Below are 18,067 nucleotides of genomic sequence, written 5' to 3'. Positions count from 1 at the left end.
ATGTCAGGTCTGCCCTAACGTATCTATCATGGTCTGCAAGGCATGTGAGCAGGCTCTTGGCAAAACCCTGAGGAGGGGAACTTCTCCAGCTGTAGCACTAGCCTGCCATCTTTCTCTTGAACTTGGCACTTAATGAATCGGTCTTTGGCTTGTTTGCATCTTAGAGTCAGGCTGGAATAAGCTTCACTCTCAATGTAGGGCTTTTCAGTGTTGTCTCTAGTATTTCCTTTGCAATAGAAATTTTATTAACATTCATAAATAAAGTTTTCCACATACTGTCATCTATCTCTCTTCCACCTAACTTATCCCAGATTTTCTGGGGATTGTCTGAAAATGATTCACATTGCTAGTGAACAATTTCCACATTGTTATTCCTGGTGTCTAAATAGAACGCTGCCCTTGGTGAAGTCAGTGAGAAAGATATGACTTTGTCCTCTTTTGGTCTTGTTAAACAAACAAACCTAAAAAGAGATAAAACAATTTTTGCCATTGGTGGCCAGATCTCTCCTTTCCAAGCGTGTCACTGCCTGGGAGATGATGCTGCATTCTCTAAGATAAAATTAGCATCTTACCTTAAGAAGTAGCAGAATGAGGGGTGTCTGGATGGCTCAGTCGGTTAAGCGTCCAACTTTGGCTCAAGTCATGACCTTGAAGTTCATGAGTTTGAGTCTCGTATCGGGCTCTGTGCTGACAGCTCAGAGTCTGGAGCCTGCTTTGGATTCTCTGTCTCCTTCTCTCTCTCTGCCCCTCCCCTGGTTGCACTGTGTCTCTCTCTGCCTCTCAAAAATAAATAAACATTTTAAAAAATAAAAAAAAAAGAAGAAGAAGCGGAATGAATCTGGACTGCATGCCTAGAGACATTTTGGGGACATTAGATAGTCCAATGCCACTGGGTCGCCTGGTCATGTAGTGGCTTTGGCTTGAAAATTAGATGCATTTGTGCTGACCATCCCTTTGTTTTATGACCCAAGTCTTGGTTTCAGGAAAGATTGAAGGCAGTATTGGGCATAAGATGAATACTTATGAGGTATTAATGAGGGGGGGGGCATTGAAATTGTCACTGGCACTCAAATAGCCCACACAAAATTGCCCCCACTTAAGAACCACTGGGTTAAGGAGATGATGAGACTGAGGCCTGGAGAGGCTCAGCAGCTTTCCTAAGGTCTCATGGCTGGTAAGTGGCAGAGCTAGGACTACAAAGCTTTTCTGAGGACAAAGTGCTCATCTACTACCCTATACCGCTACTCCACATCACCGTCCTCTCACTTCTGTCTAATATCATATGTCTACTGGGCATTTGCTTAGTGTACTGTGTGTGCACACCTGCATGCACTCATGTCCAGCAAATAACTGTTAATATTTCAAAGCATTCTATTTTTTTTTTAAATATGGAACACTTCACGAATTTGAGTGCCATTCTCATGCAGGGGCCATGCTAATCTCTGAATCGTTCCAGTTTTAGTCTATGCACTGCAGAAGCAAGCAGTATTTCAGAACACTCTTAAAGTGACTTTGCATTGATTCTTAGACGCCATCAGACAGGAATTGTGGAAAAAGAAATTTCCACTTGTGTCATGACAGTAGCTGTCCCCGAGCCAAGAGCTGCATCTGAACAGAGGTCTCCGGGGCGCCTGGGTAGCGCAGTCGGTTAAGCCTCCGACTTCAGCCAGGTCACAATGTCGCGGTCCGGGAGTTTGAGCCCCGCGTCAGGCTCTGGGCTGATGGCTCAGAGCCTGGAGCCTGTTTCCGATTCTATGTCTCCTTCTCTCTCTGCCCCTCCCCCGTTCATGCTCTGTCTCTCTCTGTCCCAAAAATAAATAAACGTTGAAAAAAAAATTAAAAAAAAAATGAACAGAGGTCTGAGGTCAGAAATATGGGTACGAGTTCAGACTAGGAGTTCCCATTGCAGGCAATTCCTCATTTCCTAGCAGGGCTCGGCTCACCGCTGCCCAGGTTCTATCTCATGCTCGGGGTCAGTAGACCATCCCAGTCTCGAAGGGATAAATTGGATAATGTGAAAAGGCTTCTTACCCATGCACTGTTGTGAAATAGAAGTGACACCCAGAGCCATAATTCGCCAATTATATCTTTTGTTTTCCTTCCCATCTTGTAGTCATTCTCAAAACCTCCAAACTCCATGCTTCAGCCTCTTGTCTGAAACAATTAAGCCTCTAGGAAGATGTGGGAATCCTAATAGATTTAGTGTTGTGTTTCATCCACTCTTGACTGTTGACATCAACTCTTCATGCTCAGCAACGTTTTCTCTGCGACTTCATAAGCACATGAATATTTATTATGTGGGGGGAAGCACACTACTGTTCGCAATGACTGCAGCTGAAAAAATGATAATAAACGTGAGAGATTAACAGGACTCAGGAGAGGAAGCAGTTCAGGGATGGTAGACCAGGGTCTGTGGAATGTTAAAACCACTGTCATCCAAAGAACAGCTAAAATGTTAAGAGACGCGCAGCAAAGGGACGTTGTGTTGGCAGGAAATAACCTAGGGGAGTTTTAGATTATAGTGTGTAATTAGTGCGTAATTAGCATTTGCATAAATATTCATTCCAGGGAATTTTGTGGATAGTAGTAGCACGTATCCAAAACACACGGGCACACGTACACACATGACTAAGAAGACTCAAAAAAAGGATATTCACGTACTCATCAGTTAAGACCTGCCTCAAAACTCCTCTCCATGGCTAACTCTTCCCTATTTCCCCTACAAAGGGCCGCTGGTGATTCACTCAGACTTGGACGACTCTCTACTGTTTATAAACCTATTATTCCTCTTGACTCTAGACTCCTCCAGGCCCTTGGTTTACCCGGTCGTTTCTTCCACAGTGTCTACTATGCACAGTTCCACAGGACGTCCTGGATGGTCAATACCTGATGACCGAATGAATGAGGACTGGTCAAGGAAAGGATTATGTAGTTCAGTTTTATTTAACTACCTGGGAACCTGCAGCAGACACCGTGTTACGCACCAAGGAAAATCTCAAAGGAAGTTGGGACTTTTCTTGACCACACTTCTTGCAGTCTCTTCTTTTAGTGAGTCAGTCAGCCAGTCAGCAAGTTCTGGCACGTTGTGAGAACCAAGGACACAAGTAGAGAAGTTAATAGGAATACTATCTGGTGTCATTAACACTGTGTTTGATATATACTCAGGATTTTGGGAAAGCATGGGCAGGGATTCTAACTCAGCCTGGCAGTCAGTAAAGACTTCCCAGGTTGTATGAGCTGAGTCTGGAAGGGCAAGTGGGAGTTTCTGGGGTGGGCATTGGAGCCAAAGTATAGCATGAGCAAGTTTGGCAGACAGAGAGAGAACCAGGGCGGGGAGCCTGCCAGTCGTCGGCATGGCAGGGGTTGGGGGAGGCATTAGGGCTTAGGGGCCATTGGGGAGGGAAAGGCGGTGTCCCTCAGTGAGTATTGCAGGTTCAGGGGGCCTGAACTGAGGCTGTAAGAGGTGCCAGGAAGGAGAGGCAGGGACAGGAGATGGCAGCGACAGAACTTAGTGGCTCAAAGTGTAAACTGAAAAAGCTGAGGCTGAAGAGTGGGCTCCCCGGTGATGTGAGCCTCAGGAATCTTCAAGGACAGAATGCAGACACCTTAGCATGTGTCCATTTGTAAGTGGAGTGCAAGCTCCGGGCTGAGGGGGCGCTCAGGATGCAGTGTCCCTTAGTCCACGTCAAGGAGAAGACGCAATCGTACTTTGTTGTTTGCATGGAGAGTTCATGGGTGCTTTGAGTTACACATATTGGGATATCCACATAATCTTTTTAAATAGCTTACTCTTTCTCTCTTGGACTTGTTCTTTGATTTCAAAGTCAACTCTGTCTAATTGGTTGCTAAGATTGGCCTTAGCATTCGGTTAGGGTTGAAACATTGCATTTTACGATCCAAATAATTGGGGAGTTAAAAATACTTCCAACAGTTTATGACTCACACTTTTCAACTCATAGATGAGAAAAACCAAGGTGGGTGACTGTGAATGCCTGTGATTTCGGCACAGGCTGAAGTTCCACTGAGTTCTACATGTGATTTCTGGCCTGCTCGGAAGGCCCTTTCTCAGGTCATCCCAGACTTTCTGGCTGTGCCTGAAATTAATTACAGCCACATCCACTAGATTCAAATGTCACCTTACAGGGATAGAGAACACTTTAAGTCCCTATCAATCATAGAGTTTATGCATTTGAAAGATCTAGAAGTATAGGTTTTGACAGGCGGGAGTCGAGGTTAAGAGCAAGGGGTTACAGGATGAAAGGTAATGCACAAAATTTACCTGCTTTGCAATTTGATCAGGTTGATTCAGTTTGTTTCAATTTGACAAATATTTACTGAGCACGTGCTGCCCACGTGATGCAGTGACATGTCCTCAGGCCATCCAAGGTGGGCCTCACATGCTCCTGAGGGGTGCAGAGGGTGGAGAGTGAGTAGGTATGTATGTTCAGGTAAGAGAGGTCATGACTCGGGGAGAGAGAGAGAGAGAGAGCTCAGGCCACATGGCGTGAACCATGAGCAAGAAGGCTGCGTCGATAACAGTTCTGCCTATGTAGCAATGCACTCTTTGGCAGGTTATGCAGACCTCCGAGTTGGCTTGCTCATCTGCAAACTTGGGATGACGAGGCTTCCCTTTCTCCCTCAGAGGTTTGTTATGAAGGTCAAAGGAATTACTTCATGTTAAAGAACTTGAAATACAGAGAGGGTGTATTTCATTATTTAATTGTTAGCAGAATCAGAATTGGAACCCCAGGCTATTTGATTTAACTCCTAAGCCACAAAACTCTGTGAGCTTTTCTGGAACATTCTCTACCCCCCCCCCCCCACTTTTCATTGCTTTATTGGAGAAATCTTTGAGGTTGCTGTAGGCAGCTACATGTGTCTCTTGCTTTATAGAGGAGGGTAGAACAAGGAGAAGGAAGATGACACTGATAAGTGTGGGTGAAGAATTCTAAATTTTGTGAGTCAAATACAATCCCTGGAACTCTGAAGATGCGTGGAGTCTCTTGAAAGGCTGCCTTACACACTGTGATTTAAATTACACGGTGTACATGCGTTCGCTAAGTGGGTCTGCTGTCACATCTCCAGTCCCATCTTAGGGCTGGAGGCTCTGAAAACAGGAGAAGTTATCTTTTTCTTTTTAAAAGTTATTTATTTATTTATTCTGAGACAGAGAAGGGCAGAGAAAGAAAGGGAAAGAGAGAGGATCCCAAGCAGGCTCTGCACTGTCAGTGCAGAGTCTGGTGCAGGGCTCAAACTCATGAACCGTGAGATCATGACCTGAGCTGAAATCAAGAGTCCGAGCTTAACTGACTGAGCCACCCAGGTGCCCCAGAGCTTATCTTTTTCTTAGGGGATGGGTCTCTCAGGCCTTGCCTGCATGAGATTTTACTTTGCAGGATTTAAGTGGTCATGAAATGATAGACCTGAGCATTGAATCTCTACAGGGAGTCTATCATGAGAAATATCGCCAATACGCTATTGCTTGAGTAATTTGGAAAGCTGAAGGAAATAGGCCAATTGTGCTGAGTATTTTGAACAATTTTCCATTTGTTCTGCTTCATATCAGCTACTCATATTCTTGTTGCGACTGAAAAATTGACAGATGTCAGAGGGAAGGCTCCATGATTTTCCCTTGTCCTGGAAACCCCATGAAGAAAACATATGTATCGACTACGTCAATGGTTTTTATATCCAAGTTATGGCCCTTGTCCAAAGAGATTATTTTCCTGATTTCAGGCAGCAACAATTCATATAGCAAGGGATACTTTCTGAGCAGGTAATACATTTTGTTGGAGACCACTAGGAGGTGTGGGATGCACAAAGACGCCACTGATTCCTGTTCAACTTCTTAAATATATTATGGTGGGAACACGAGAAGACTAGATCTGACCTATAGCCACTCACGGAGGAGAAAAGAGCCACCACAGAAACAAAACCAAACCTCACATCCCCTCTGAAAAGCTTCCTGCAGCAAACCCAGCCTGAAGATTACAAGCAAGGGTTGGAGCTAAGGGAAACTTCTCTTCCCCTCTTTGGTTTGGGTGGTAGTAGCCTGCTAAAGCCCAGCTTTATCATTTTTTTTTTCCTTTTATAGTTTCTTCAGGAAAGCCCCGGGCCTCTGAGGCTGCCTTCCACCCCCATCGGAGATTTTAAATGTGAGGACAGGAAACGTTTGTCCGGCTTCGTCATTTTATGACACTGTTGCCCACTCCCCCCCTCCCACACACCCTCCTTTGGTGCCTCCCGAAAAGTTCTGCCAACGTTAAGCAACCATCTTTTAATGTGGCTTTGGCTGAACTCGTACTCTAGGAAGTGAGTGTGGCAGGGCACCCCTGTCTCAGCCAGGCCAGCCACTTCTGAGAGCTGAGCTCATCGGCCGCCCCAGCGTCTGGAGGCCCAGCCCACGGAGGGCCATCTGTGAAGGGTGCTGGGTGGCAGGAGGGCACAAAGCAGCCTCAGCAGGGCAGGCTGGCTGCTCCTAAGACTAGCACTGTGCTTCAGATGGTAGGCATTACGTTATGAAAGACAGGTGTCCTGAGAAACAGTGATTCTATGCAGGTTCTATGCATAGTATTTTCCAGGTGATTATCTGGAAAATGACAGAAGCTATTTAAGGAAATAGAGAAACATATAGTGGTGAAAGGAATTGTCCAACTTCCACAAGCCATTCGGGTACACTGATGGAAGGGGAATCTGAGCTCTCCTTTCTACCAAATGTCATCTCCTCAGCTGCTTTTGGCCACTAGTATATTTGCAATCGTAAACACATCATATGCTCTGCCATCCTGACTTGTTAAAACTCCACTAAGCAGTTCTGTGCAGTAGGTAAGTGGAGCCTTCCCCCTACCTTTCAGTGGAGGAAAGCAGGTTGTAGGAGTTGATGTACTGCCTGAAGCCACATGGCAAGTTCAGGTGAGACAGGTTCTAAAAATCCTGCCTCAGGCTGGGAGTCTGTGGGATACCTCAGGGCCACTGTTAGGACCCTTCACTGGCCCAGGCTTGTCAAGGCAAAGCCCTAGAAATGCATAAGACTCAGATTCATGGGAGACCCACCTGGTTTACGTCATCACGGGCTGTGATTCTCACTCTGTTTCGGCCCTTTGTGTGAACCCGGCCAAGCACTAGCTTCCCGGAATAACCCTCACCAGCACCAGAAGCCCGTGCCTTCTGCCGGAGACAGGGCAACGTGAAGGCAGCTAGGTGTCTCTCACATTGTCTAGGTGGCCGTAGAGAGGTAATTATCAATGACCAGATTTCTTTTGTGCCTTTACTATCTTACTGGATGGGCACGCAGGATGCTAGGACGAGTGAAGAAATTTAAAATCCAGTTTCTAACTGTTGGTCCTGTTGAGATATTTCTCCTAATGTGAAAGAAACTTGGCTCTGTTTCAGATGAGGGAAATAATAGAGTGGAAAACACACATTTTCATGTGATTTTCTGTAACAACATCAAAGTCAAGAAAACCATGTGAAATCATTATTCATGACCTCTAAAAGCCACAAATTACCTTCTTAGCTTTTTGGGCTGTGGACACCTGGCTGCCTTTTCCTCCCCTGTGCACTCAACATTGCCGTCTGGAGCATATGCTGTTGGTACATTAGATTTATGTGTATTTTAAGGGTACTGCGCCCACCTCACTTTAACACTCTTCACTTTTGGGGTCAACCTACTGTTAAATTACTTTCAGTTTTATGGTGATCTATCAACATTAATGCTCCATGTTTTTAGGATTGAGACAACTGTGTGGAACAGGGTGTTCTTATAAATGCCGTGCAAGCACCTATAAAGCCTTTCTATCTCCATAAAAGATCACCAAAATGCCTTTTCCCGAGCTGGTTTCTTATTTTGTGGGGTCCTCACCTATAAACCAGAGCTAAACACGGAACATGTTACAGTAAAAAACCATGCTTACTTTCAAGTCCACCCACAAGTGTGCAAGAAGATTTTGACTAGAGGCCATTTTTTTTTCTGTACACATAACAAAGCCATTCTACCATTCCTGCCTACCTTTTGTGATTCCAAGGAAAAGCATCTAAGTAATATCTACGTAAAGTATTATAATAAGAGAAATATACATTTTGTGTGTATGTGTGTGAATGCATGTATGTGTGTGTGTGTGTATATATGTGAATGTGTATATTTGTGAGTGTGTATGCATGAGAGAGAGAGAGAGAGAGAGAGAGAGAGAGAGGGAGGGAGGGGAGGAGAGAATGTGTATACATATCTGTGTCTGCCTGTCTTCTCCATCAGTGTTTGTTGTTGCCCAGGCCCAAATGTGTGCATTGAGCTCTCTCCTCTTCTCACCTTGCCCCATCTCTCTGTAAATACTCAAATGTCTTTGGAGGTGGGAAGGATTGGAGGTGCTGTCTTGCAGAGTAGATTTCCTTAAAAGTGATAAATTCCTTTCACCATGTGGGAAAAGAGATCCAGTACAATTTAATCACCTGCCTGAGATCACACTGGATAGTGATTTTATGAGAATTCCATTCTTAGCTCCAAGAGCTAGCAATAAAGCAAATATTCCTCTTCCTTGGCACCAGGGTAACTGATACTCAGATTTCTATACTTATAATCCAGGTGGTCATTCATATACACAAGAGCTTCTTTTTTTTTTTTTTTTTTTTAAATTTTTTTTTTCAATGTTTATTTATTTTTGGGACAGAAGGAGACAGAGCATGAACGGGGGAGGGGCAGAGAGAGAGGGAGACACAGAATCGGAAACAGGCTCCAGGCTCCGAGCCATCAGCCCAGAGCCTGACGCGAGGCTCGAACTCCCAGACCGCGAGATCGTGACCTGGCTGAAGTCGGACGCTTAACCGACTGCGCCACCCAGGCGCCCCCACAAGAGCTTCTTAAATAGAAACATGGACCAAGTGTGCCTTTTCAAGTGTTGTTCCAGATCAAGAGGCCAACAACCTGAAGTTATAGTCGATTGTACTAGCTGTTTTTGAGTAGATACCAGATAATGACAACAGGTGGTCCCTGTGTTTTATAAGCCTCCAATCTACTTGGAGAAACAGAGCTCTAAAACATCATAAGGAGCACAGAAAGCAACCTGTGCCCCCCCCCCCCCACCGCCATAGAGTGTGGTCTCACAGTTGACTTGCCACGATGGGACTTGTATGATAAATACTCCTATTTGGAACACTGGCAAGAATCAGGAAGGAAAAAGGAAAACCCATCAGGAGTCAACAAAGTTGTCCAAAAGCCCATGCCAGAAAAATGTGGAACCTCATAGATCTGTATTGGGAATCTTAGTTTAGACATGGTACTTAGAATTGTGAGTCAGAGGGTTTCCCATCACTTTGGAAATGTCCAGGCTTTTGATTCAGAAGAGCTGGTTTTGAGATTAGGTGCTACTACTGACTGGTTGTGTGACCTTGGGCAGTCCAGTGACTACAACTTCTCTGAGTTGCCATCTCTTCATGAAACAGAGATAGTAAGAGCAACCCAATGCATGGGAGAATGCAAATCACAACACCGATACCAGCACAAGCGGCTCTCACAAACATCCTGTTACCTAGTTACGGTGGCCTAGAAACACCACAGTAGACGGGACACAGGATGAATAACCGCAGAGGTAGATGTGTTGAAGACAGCAAAAAATTCTAGCTCACAGGTGACCACAAGGGTAAGGATTGCTTACCACAGATCATTAGCTGTCAACATAAATGTCCAGGCCTGATTCAGCCTGAGGATTTAATTATATCAGGGAAATCTGTGTCAGAGTTATCAAGAATGAGTTTACCCCAGCCAGATCCTGAATAGTCAAGAGCTTGGCATCACAGAAGGATTTAGCGTTTGTTTTTTTTGTTTGTTTGTTTGTTTGTTTGTTTTTGTTTCTTGTATTGCATTGTAACAATTATAAGAACCCAGCTAATGCTGCATGTGTTACTGTGCTCCAGATACTATTCAATTCTTAACTCTTTTAATCCTCATACCAGCTCATTGAGGAAGGCACCACCATTATCTCTATCTCACGGACAGTAAAGCCAAAGCTCAGTGAAGGTAATTTTCTCAAAGTCACCGGCCATCAAATGATGGGGCCATGATTTTTAATCCAAGGATTCTGGCCCTTTCAACCAAAGTCCACTCTTTTAACCAGCATATAAATGATACTAACTTAACTAAACCCTCATTTTCTGTATATGTGGAAAACATCTGAATATTTGCCTTTCAACTTTATGCTTTTGGACATTAGAAACTTTTCATTTATAAGTGGTTAAATTGATCAGTTTTTAAAAATTGGATTCTTCCTTGGCCATGCCAGGTTCAGTATTCAGTTTTACCATGTTCCATTTATGATTATATTTAAATTTTGTTTTTACTTTTTATTTGACATAATTATAGGTTCACAGGAAGTTGCAAAAATAGTAGAGAAGTCCTGTGTACTCTTCATCCAGTTTCCCCCCATGGGTATGTCTTACATAATTATAGTACACTATCAAAATCAGGAAATAGACATCAGGGCAACGTCTGTGCAAAATTCTGTGCTGTTTTATCACATATGTAGATGCGTGTAATCTACGCATGATGTAATCTACTCATCATTGACAATAAAAACCTTGACTGCAGTCAAGATACAGAACTATTCCATCGTCATAAAGATCTTTACACTTTCATTTTTATTCAAAATTTGTTGGTTCATCTGGAGGTTAGTTTGATGTTTGAGAAGTAAAGAACCTGTTTTCTACTTTCCGATTTCCTCAGTACCATTTATTTTATAAGTTATCATGTGGACATGATTAGAAATGTCACTCTTCAGTTCCAGCAGTACGTAATTAACAAATCCTGCATTCCTCAGACCTCAGAGCCATTGTTCCTCCCAGTCCACCACTTTATCTCCTAAACATTTGGTCTTGGAAGCAGTGGGGTTTGATCTTTATGCCATCGGACACGACAGAACCTACATCAGGGTCTTGGGTCACTTAATTGTGCTGTTGGTGTGAAATTATTGCCTTTTTTCCTTGAAATTTATCAAAGGGGAAGGCTGTACCCATTGGTGGCTCCCTTCCAGGGCAGTATATCTCAGAAATCCTCAGGGGCCTGGATATGAGATCAGAGTTACAAAACTTCAGGTGCCAACACTTTTCTTAATTTTTCTTCAGCCTTAGTTTCCTCATCTGAAAAATGAGGAAAATTCAATCTCTCTCAGAGGGCTATGATTTTTATGAGGATTAAGTGGGGTAATATAGCCAGCCGAGGAAGGGCTTAACATAGTCTAGGATTTTTATGATCATATTAATTTCTAATAATATATCTTTGAATTCAATGGAAATATATTTTTATTATTTCTATTAGTATGTGCCTTCAATCATGATGACATTTCTTATTCCCTCTTGAAAAGTCAGTGTGGGAACTCTTAGATTTGAGGAAATATGATCATGATAAGATTTGTGTACAAAGTTGATTATCAATGTCTTAGTCTGTTCAGGCTCCCAAGACCATTCCCAGTGGGTAGCCATCTCTAGGGACCCGGCTAAGTCTTAATCCAGAGGAAACCACAGCATTTCCAAGAGTTTACCAGATAGTTTTGGATGATAACTTTGTGTTCAAGAAGCTAGGCTATGGAACTCAGCTATCCCACCCCTTCTTCCAATAGGTCTGCTCAGACCTGTTCCTTACAGGAGGCGTCACAGAGTTTGTGGTTATATCACAGCTCGGACAACTGGAGAACTCCCCACCCTCATTGTCATCTTCACCTTGGAACACAAGAACACGTCTGTGGTTAGCATGTCCCAACAGCAGCCCTGGGCATCCTGTAATTGCTTGGGGTAGAATTAACTCTGCTAGTGGCTCAGATTACATAAATCTACATCTAACCCAAGGAAGAATCTGCCCTCAAATGAGGAGAATGGATGTGAAATCCCAGTATACGCCATGAAAATACAGCAACAGCGACTAGTTTTTAAGAAGGGGAAGGAGTTTGGGGAAAAGGAGAAAATTTCTTTACTCTCTTTACCCTGCTTCATCCTCGCTTTCTTTTGAAAGGTGTTTTGTATGTGTGAATGTGAGTGCTCTGCGTGTCACTGGAAAACACAAGAAGGACGCTGTGATTATCATTTTCTGAAGAGGCCCTCCTACAGGAAATTGGGCTGCAGGGGAGGAAAAGTGTGTGTTTTCCTGAAGGAAGTGCTTATAGAAAGCCAAATCTGGGAAACAAATCATGGAGAAGGTATAAATAAACTTCTGGCCCTTTGCATTTTGAATGGCGAGATAGTACCTTTGGTCCCAAGGAAAGCAATTTCTTTTGGACGTGGTCCTTAAGGCACGTGAAAGCTTCAGATTTAATTTTAAAACCAGCACCTTCATGCTTCCCATTTTTCCTAAATCGCCTGACCACAGGCACATACTCTGTAACCACCAACATTGGGAAACTTACAAATGGGAAAATTGAATTCCACTTAGAAAAAGAGTATTAGAAATCTCCGTGGAGTGAAGCCTTAAATATTGTTTCAAAGTAAGCTCTGGTGGGTTTTTGTTCCTTTTGAAAGAACTGACTTCCTTATGTTCAAACTTGCTTCGGTTATAAATTGTAATTGAAATCTTTTTTCCGTGCACTTAAAAACTCACTGACAATAAAATTTTAACAAAGAATAGGTTTTATTGGGAGCAAAACACCAAGTGGAAATTTTTAGTTGTTAGCATAGATGTTATCAAATGTCTTCTTTCATGGTATTGTTTACCAATGTATTTATACACTTTGAATAAAATGAAATGGGAAAAAAAAATCCTTACATTGTGGCTTTCGAGAGTAGAACTTGCTCTCAGTAAAACTTCCCGGACCTGCACAGTACCGTATGAAGCAACAGGAATCAAGGAGCTGTTTCGTGAAACATAATAGTAGTAATGTCAACGTGGGGCTCCAGGATCGAAATACTTCCCTGGTACCCTGTGCAATAATGCTGTCTGTCCCTAACTCGGTCTGGATGTCTGAGACTCAATGCCTTCATAAATCCTTCCTTCCTGTTCCAGGTTGTGATCAGGCAAAGAGGGAAGGAGACTTAAACAGGGTGTGCACATCTTGTAGGGCCCTTCAGAGCTCTCAAGGGATTAAAGTCAATGAGTAGATAAATAAGCTTTCCTGGAAGCCGTTCACCTTCGTCTCATTCCTGCCTAGTTTATTGCAATATCGTTTTATCTGTGGTCTCTGATTCTCTTGCCCCACCTGCAGTCTCTTCTCTCTAAGGAGACTTTTACAAATATAAATGCATTCATGCCACTGCCTGCTCAGAACCCCCAAGGGCATCCCATCACATCTTGTTTCCACTCTGACCTACTACCCCCTACATGCTCAGGGCCCTGGCTACCTTCTAAACCCATCTACTGCCCCTGTCCTCCTTTCTCCCACCCCCAACTAACCAAGCCCTTGCCTGGAGACTTTATACTTGCTGTTTCTTCTGTCTAGAACAGTAGATAGTCTCATAACTTTGCTTATAGAAAGTGAAATTTGCTCACTGCTTTTAAGGGTCTGCTCAAATATTGCCTCCTCACTGAGCTCCCTGCGCCCCCCCCCCCCATTATCACCCTCTATCTCCTTCCCCTGCTTCACTTTTCTTCATAATATTTTTCACTCTTGGATATCAGATTACACATATTCCTCTGTTTACTGCCTGTTTCCCTCATCAGATCAGAAGCTCCCTGAGGGGAGAGACTTTGCTTGCAAAGTTTACTGTGGAAGCCCTATATAGGAGCTCAATAAACGTGTCGAATGAATTGTTTTATGTTAGTGAATGTGAATACCTTCCCCTCTGGCGACTTCTCGTCCTTTCTCTTCATCTAACTGAACATAAATAAAATTGTATAATATTCACTACTGGGGATTGTCACAATATATACATTTCAGAACTTGAATGGTCAATAGAGATCATCTATCCCATCAGTTTAAAGGTTTCAAGCCCAACCTTTATTTTCTCCTTGCTGAGATGCAGAGTATAGTCTCATATACTTTTGAGAAGACTCCCATGGGTATTCCCATATTTGGGAATTCTTCCCCCCACCAAACAGTAACCATTCCCACCCATCATTGCTCTAAGAGAAGCTTTCCAAACATTTCTAATCATTAGAACTATTAATAATGTCATAGTCTGGTTCCCTAGAAGCAGCATGTGAGAAAGGGATTGGGGTGCACTGATTTCATGAGGGAGTAGTCTTTAGGAAAAAACTGGAAGAGAGTGAAGAGAGCAAGATAGGGAAGGAGAAGGAATCCCCAAGGAAGTGATCTTAGGTAAAGTCTAACTTTGGCCTGATACACAGGGCTCACAGGGCAGAACCCTCCTTCCCTTCAAAGGGTCTAGGCTAAAGAACCTGATACCAAGCAGTCATTGGGTGCCCTGGGGCTGGGGTGGCGGGTGGGTGGCTGGCCTCCCAGGCATGTATCCTTGTCTGTCAGCCAAGGATAAGTCACTGGAGAAGGTCACAGGAGAACATCCTCAGCAGTCTTACTCAAAGCAAGCAAAGGATGGGTGTGCTGCCTGGTCCACAACCTCTACCACAGATGGTTTCTCAGTAGTGACTATGCACCACAGGTTATAGTTGTCAAATTCATTGCACATCGGAATCCCTTGGAGGGCTACTTGAAGTCCATATCGCTGGGCTCCAGTCCCACAATTTCTGACACAGACAGGAAGTGGGGCCCAAAGATTTATTCTAACAAGTTCCCAGGTGGTGCTGATACTAGTCAGGGGTTAGGTGAACAGTTTTGAAGATGGTTGGGTTATATCATACTTAAGATTCCCTTAAAGAATCTCAGACAAAAGAAACACAAATCTTAATCCCAAAAGCACTGGAAGTAACAGAAGTCCTTCTCGAAATTCTCTTGAAGAAGGGGTAGGGGTATGTATACACTACACCACACTCAGCAAACTTTCTAAGAGATAGGTTTTATTTATTTATTTATTTTTAATTTTTTTAATGTTTATTTATTTTTGAGAGAGAGAGAGAGAGAGAGAGAGAGAGAGAGAGACCATGAGTGGGGGAGGGGAAGAGAGAGGGAGACACAGAATCTGAAGCAGGCTCCAGGCTCCGAGCTGTCAGCACAAAGCCTGAACTGGGGCTCAAACTCATGGGCCACGAGATCATAACCTGAGCTGAAGTCGGACGCTTAACTGACTGAGCCACCCACCCAGGCACCCCTAAAGGATAGTTTTCAGATATTGTTCCTCTGCTCACTTTCATCCTTACCACAACTACCATCTCCCCCTCACCCCCACCCCCCATGTCATAAAACATTCTCTGAGTGTTAGCTCTAAGATGGGCCACTTCTTTCCCATTACGGAAAGTGTTGTAGAATGCAGGACAGACAGACATTATCACAAACATATCCTTGAATTCACTTTTATTTACATAGAAACAATCTATGTGTGTGTTTTTATTCTATAGCTCTTAGGAACAAATTGCTTATGATCTGCCTCACAGTTTATGGAAATAATACATATGTCCCAGCCTCTCTTCTGTAGCTGATGAGTAAGGGGCACTGGGGGGTGAGGTCTTTAATGTTCTACCTCAGACGGAATTTTTCTCTTTCTTCCACCCCATTCCTCCTACATCCTCAGTTTTCTAGATCTTGCTAAACAGGGTAGTTTTAGGGTTTAGGGTATCTATCTATATGTTTGTGTAAATGAGAGAAGTTGAGAGAGATTTCTAAAATCATGCCTAAGGAAAAAAAGAGATTAAAAAAACAACAAAAAACAAAAAACCTCTGTAGTCACATTAAAAAACTTGTCAAGGGGACCCTGGGTGGCTCAGTCCGTTAAGTGTCCAACTCTTGATTTTGGCTCAGGTCATGATCTCGCTGTTCATGGGTTTGAGCCCCGTGTTGGGCTCTGTGCTGACAATGCAGACCCTGCTTGGAATCTCTCTCTCTCTCCCTCTCTCTCTGCTCCCACTCTGAAAATAGACAAACAAATTTTAAAAAATTTTAAAAAATAAAAAGTAAGATAAAAAATAAAAACTAGCCCAGGAGCAACAATAATAACAAAAAGTGCTAAAACTAGATAATTTTATCTGAGTGGACAAGTTTAGCAAATAATCATCAGTTTATTGAAAGATCAGCCAGAATGTTCATCAGCAGTTGTATTATCATTTGATTATTTTTTTTCCCTGGGATCTTAATTTAAGAAAATTTCCTTCAAGAGTTTTGACTTGAAAAGATGCCATCTAAAATAAACTCCTGGTTTGTCTGTCGGTGCTCTGTGTTTGGAGTGTGGAATGCGGCCCGAAGATGTTGGAAGAAGGGTTCTCACCAGTGGAATGGGCTGAGGAAAGGAATAGGGAGTAATCTGTGTTTGCCCAAGAAGGCTCATGTTCACTTAGGTTAGGATCCCTGCTTGAACAAGGTGGTGAAACTTCTTCTTTTTTTTTTTAAATTTTTTAATGTTAATTTATTTTTGAGAGAGAGAGAGAGCAGGGGAGGGGCATAGAGAGAGAGGGAAACACAGAATCTGAGGCAGGCTCCAGGCTCTGAGCTGTCAGCTCAGAATCCAACATGGGGCTCAAACCCACAAACTGTGAGATCATGACCTGAGCCGAAGTCGGACGCTCAACCAACTGAGCCACCCAGGCACCCCAAGGTGCTGAAGCTTCTAATTAGGAGATGAGAATCCCAGACACCCAGTAGGACCCGTCAGGGAACGCTGGTGAGTAAAGGCAGAAGAGGGAAGAAACGCAGAACGGAGCCCTGTGGTGGCACACTTCCCTTTCTGGGGACGACACAGGCTCAGCTTCTGTGTTTAGAAAGGAAAGCTGCATCAGGATTTTGTCGTGAAATCTTACAATGGAGCCATACCAATTCCTCTTTTCCTATCCAGTCCCCCTCCCCAAGCTCCGGTCCCCCATTCTTTTGAGACCCAAACACTATGGCTTCTGGACTTCACTCCCTCCTGTGGAATTCTAGCCCTCACTCTCTGAGCCACGCATATGAATTTACACTGTTTTGTGAATTCTGTTTTTACGGGAACTTTCGAATCACTGTCAAAATGTCTTCATGGTACCCCAGCTGGATCGTAAGCTTGTGAACTCTCTCAGCACAATGCCCCGTCTAAAGGCTTTGTCCATGCACAGGGCAGGACGGCCGGCCTGCACTTAGCACCCACGCTATGGCAGAGGCTCTTTGTCCTTATTCATGGCTCTGTAAGCCAGGCCCACGCTGAAGATGAGGAGACAGTGTCAGCAAGCCCACCTGGCCTGGCCCACTCATAAAGGGAGGAGCTATATGCTTCTGACTGCCTTTGACTTTGCTGCCCTTTCCATTATTGTCTTTGTCACGTAAGGCTGCCATAACAGAAACGTCATAGAGTGAGTGGTTTGAACCACAGATGTTTACTTCTCATAGTCCCGGCAGCTGGAAGCCCGAGGTGAAGGTACTGGCAAACCTGGTGTCCGGTGAGCCTCATTTCCGGTTTGCAGATGGCCTCAACTGGCAGAGGGAGCAGAGAGAAGAAGCCATGTTCTTATAAGGCACTAACTTATTCAAAAGGGCTCCACCTTCATGGCCTAATTCCATTCCAAAGGCTCCTACTCCAAATACCATCACACTGGGGGTTAGGATTTCAACATGTAAACCTTGGGGGTGTGGCAGGACACAGACATTCAATACATTACAATTATTTAGACTACAGCTACTTGCTTGTAAATAGGTATTTTCAACAATGAATCAGTGATTGAGTATTCCAATTATTTTTTATACTGACTGCCAGATTACAATCATCTTATAATTTCTAGGATATGCTATTTGTTAAAGTGGGAATAGGAACAGAGAAGGAGGTTAGTGAGGTCTGATCAAAAATATAACCACCCTCTGGGGCACCTGGGTGACTCAGTTGGTTAAGCATCCGACTTTGGCTCAGGTCATGATCTCGAGGTTTGTGGGTTCAAGCCCCACATTGGGCCCTGTGCTGACAGTTCAGAGCCTGGAGTCTGCTTCAGATTCCATGCCTCCCTCTCTCTCTCTGACCCTCCCCTGCTCATGCTTTGTCTCTGTCTCTCTCTCTCTCTCAAAAAAAAAAAAAAAAAATATATATATATATATATATATATATTACATATATATAAAACCTCCCTCCTTTC

The 18,067-nt window shown here is 43.6% G+C and overlaps 1 protein-coding gene and 1 non-coding gene across 4 annotated transcripts in view; one reads left to right on the top strand and one right to left on the bottom strand.

Annotated features, from left to right (window-relative positions):
* SUGCT (succinyl-CoA:glutarate-CoA transferase) overlaps window positions 1-18,067 on the top strand; it is a 760,970-nt gene that overhangs the window by 601,426 nt on the left and 141,477 nt on the right. The window lies entirely within an intron of this gene.
* On the bottom strand, window positions 1,383-1,484 carry LOC125161347 (U6 spliceosomal RNA). Its single transcript, XR_007150562.1, has one exon. It is a non-coding gene; the product is annotated as a U6 spliceosomal RNA (small nuclear RNA).

The sequence above is a fragment of the Prionailurus viverrinus genome, chromosome A2 (genome assembly GCF_022837055.1).
Source record: "Prionailurus viverrinus isolate Anna chromosome A2, UM_Priviv_1.0, whole genome shotgun sequence".
Classification (NCBI taxonomy): Eukaryota; Metazoa; Chordata; class Mammalia; order Carnivora; family Felidae; genus Prionailurus; species Prionailurus viverrinus.
Note: the sequence above shows the minus strand (reverse complement) of the source record. Positions and strands in the feature narration are given on the sequence as shown.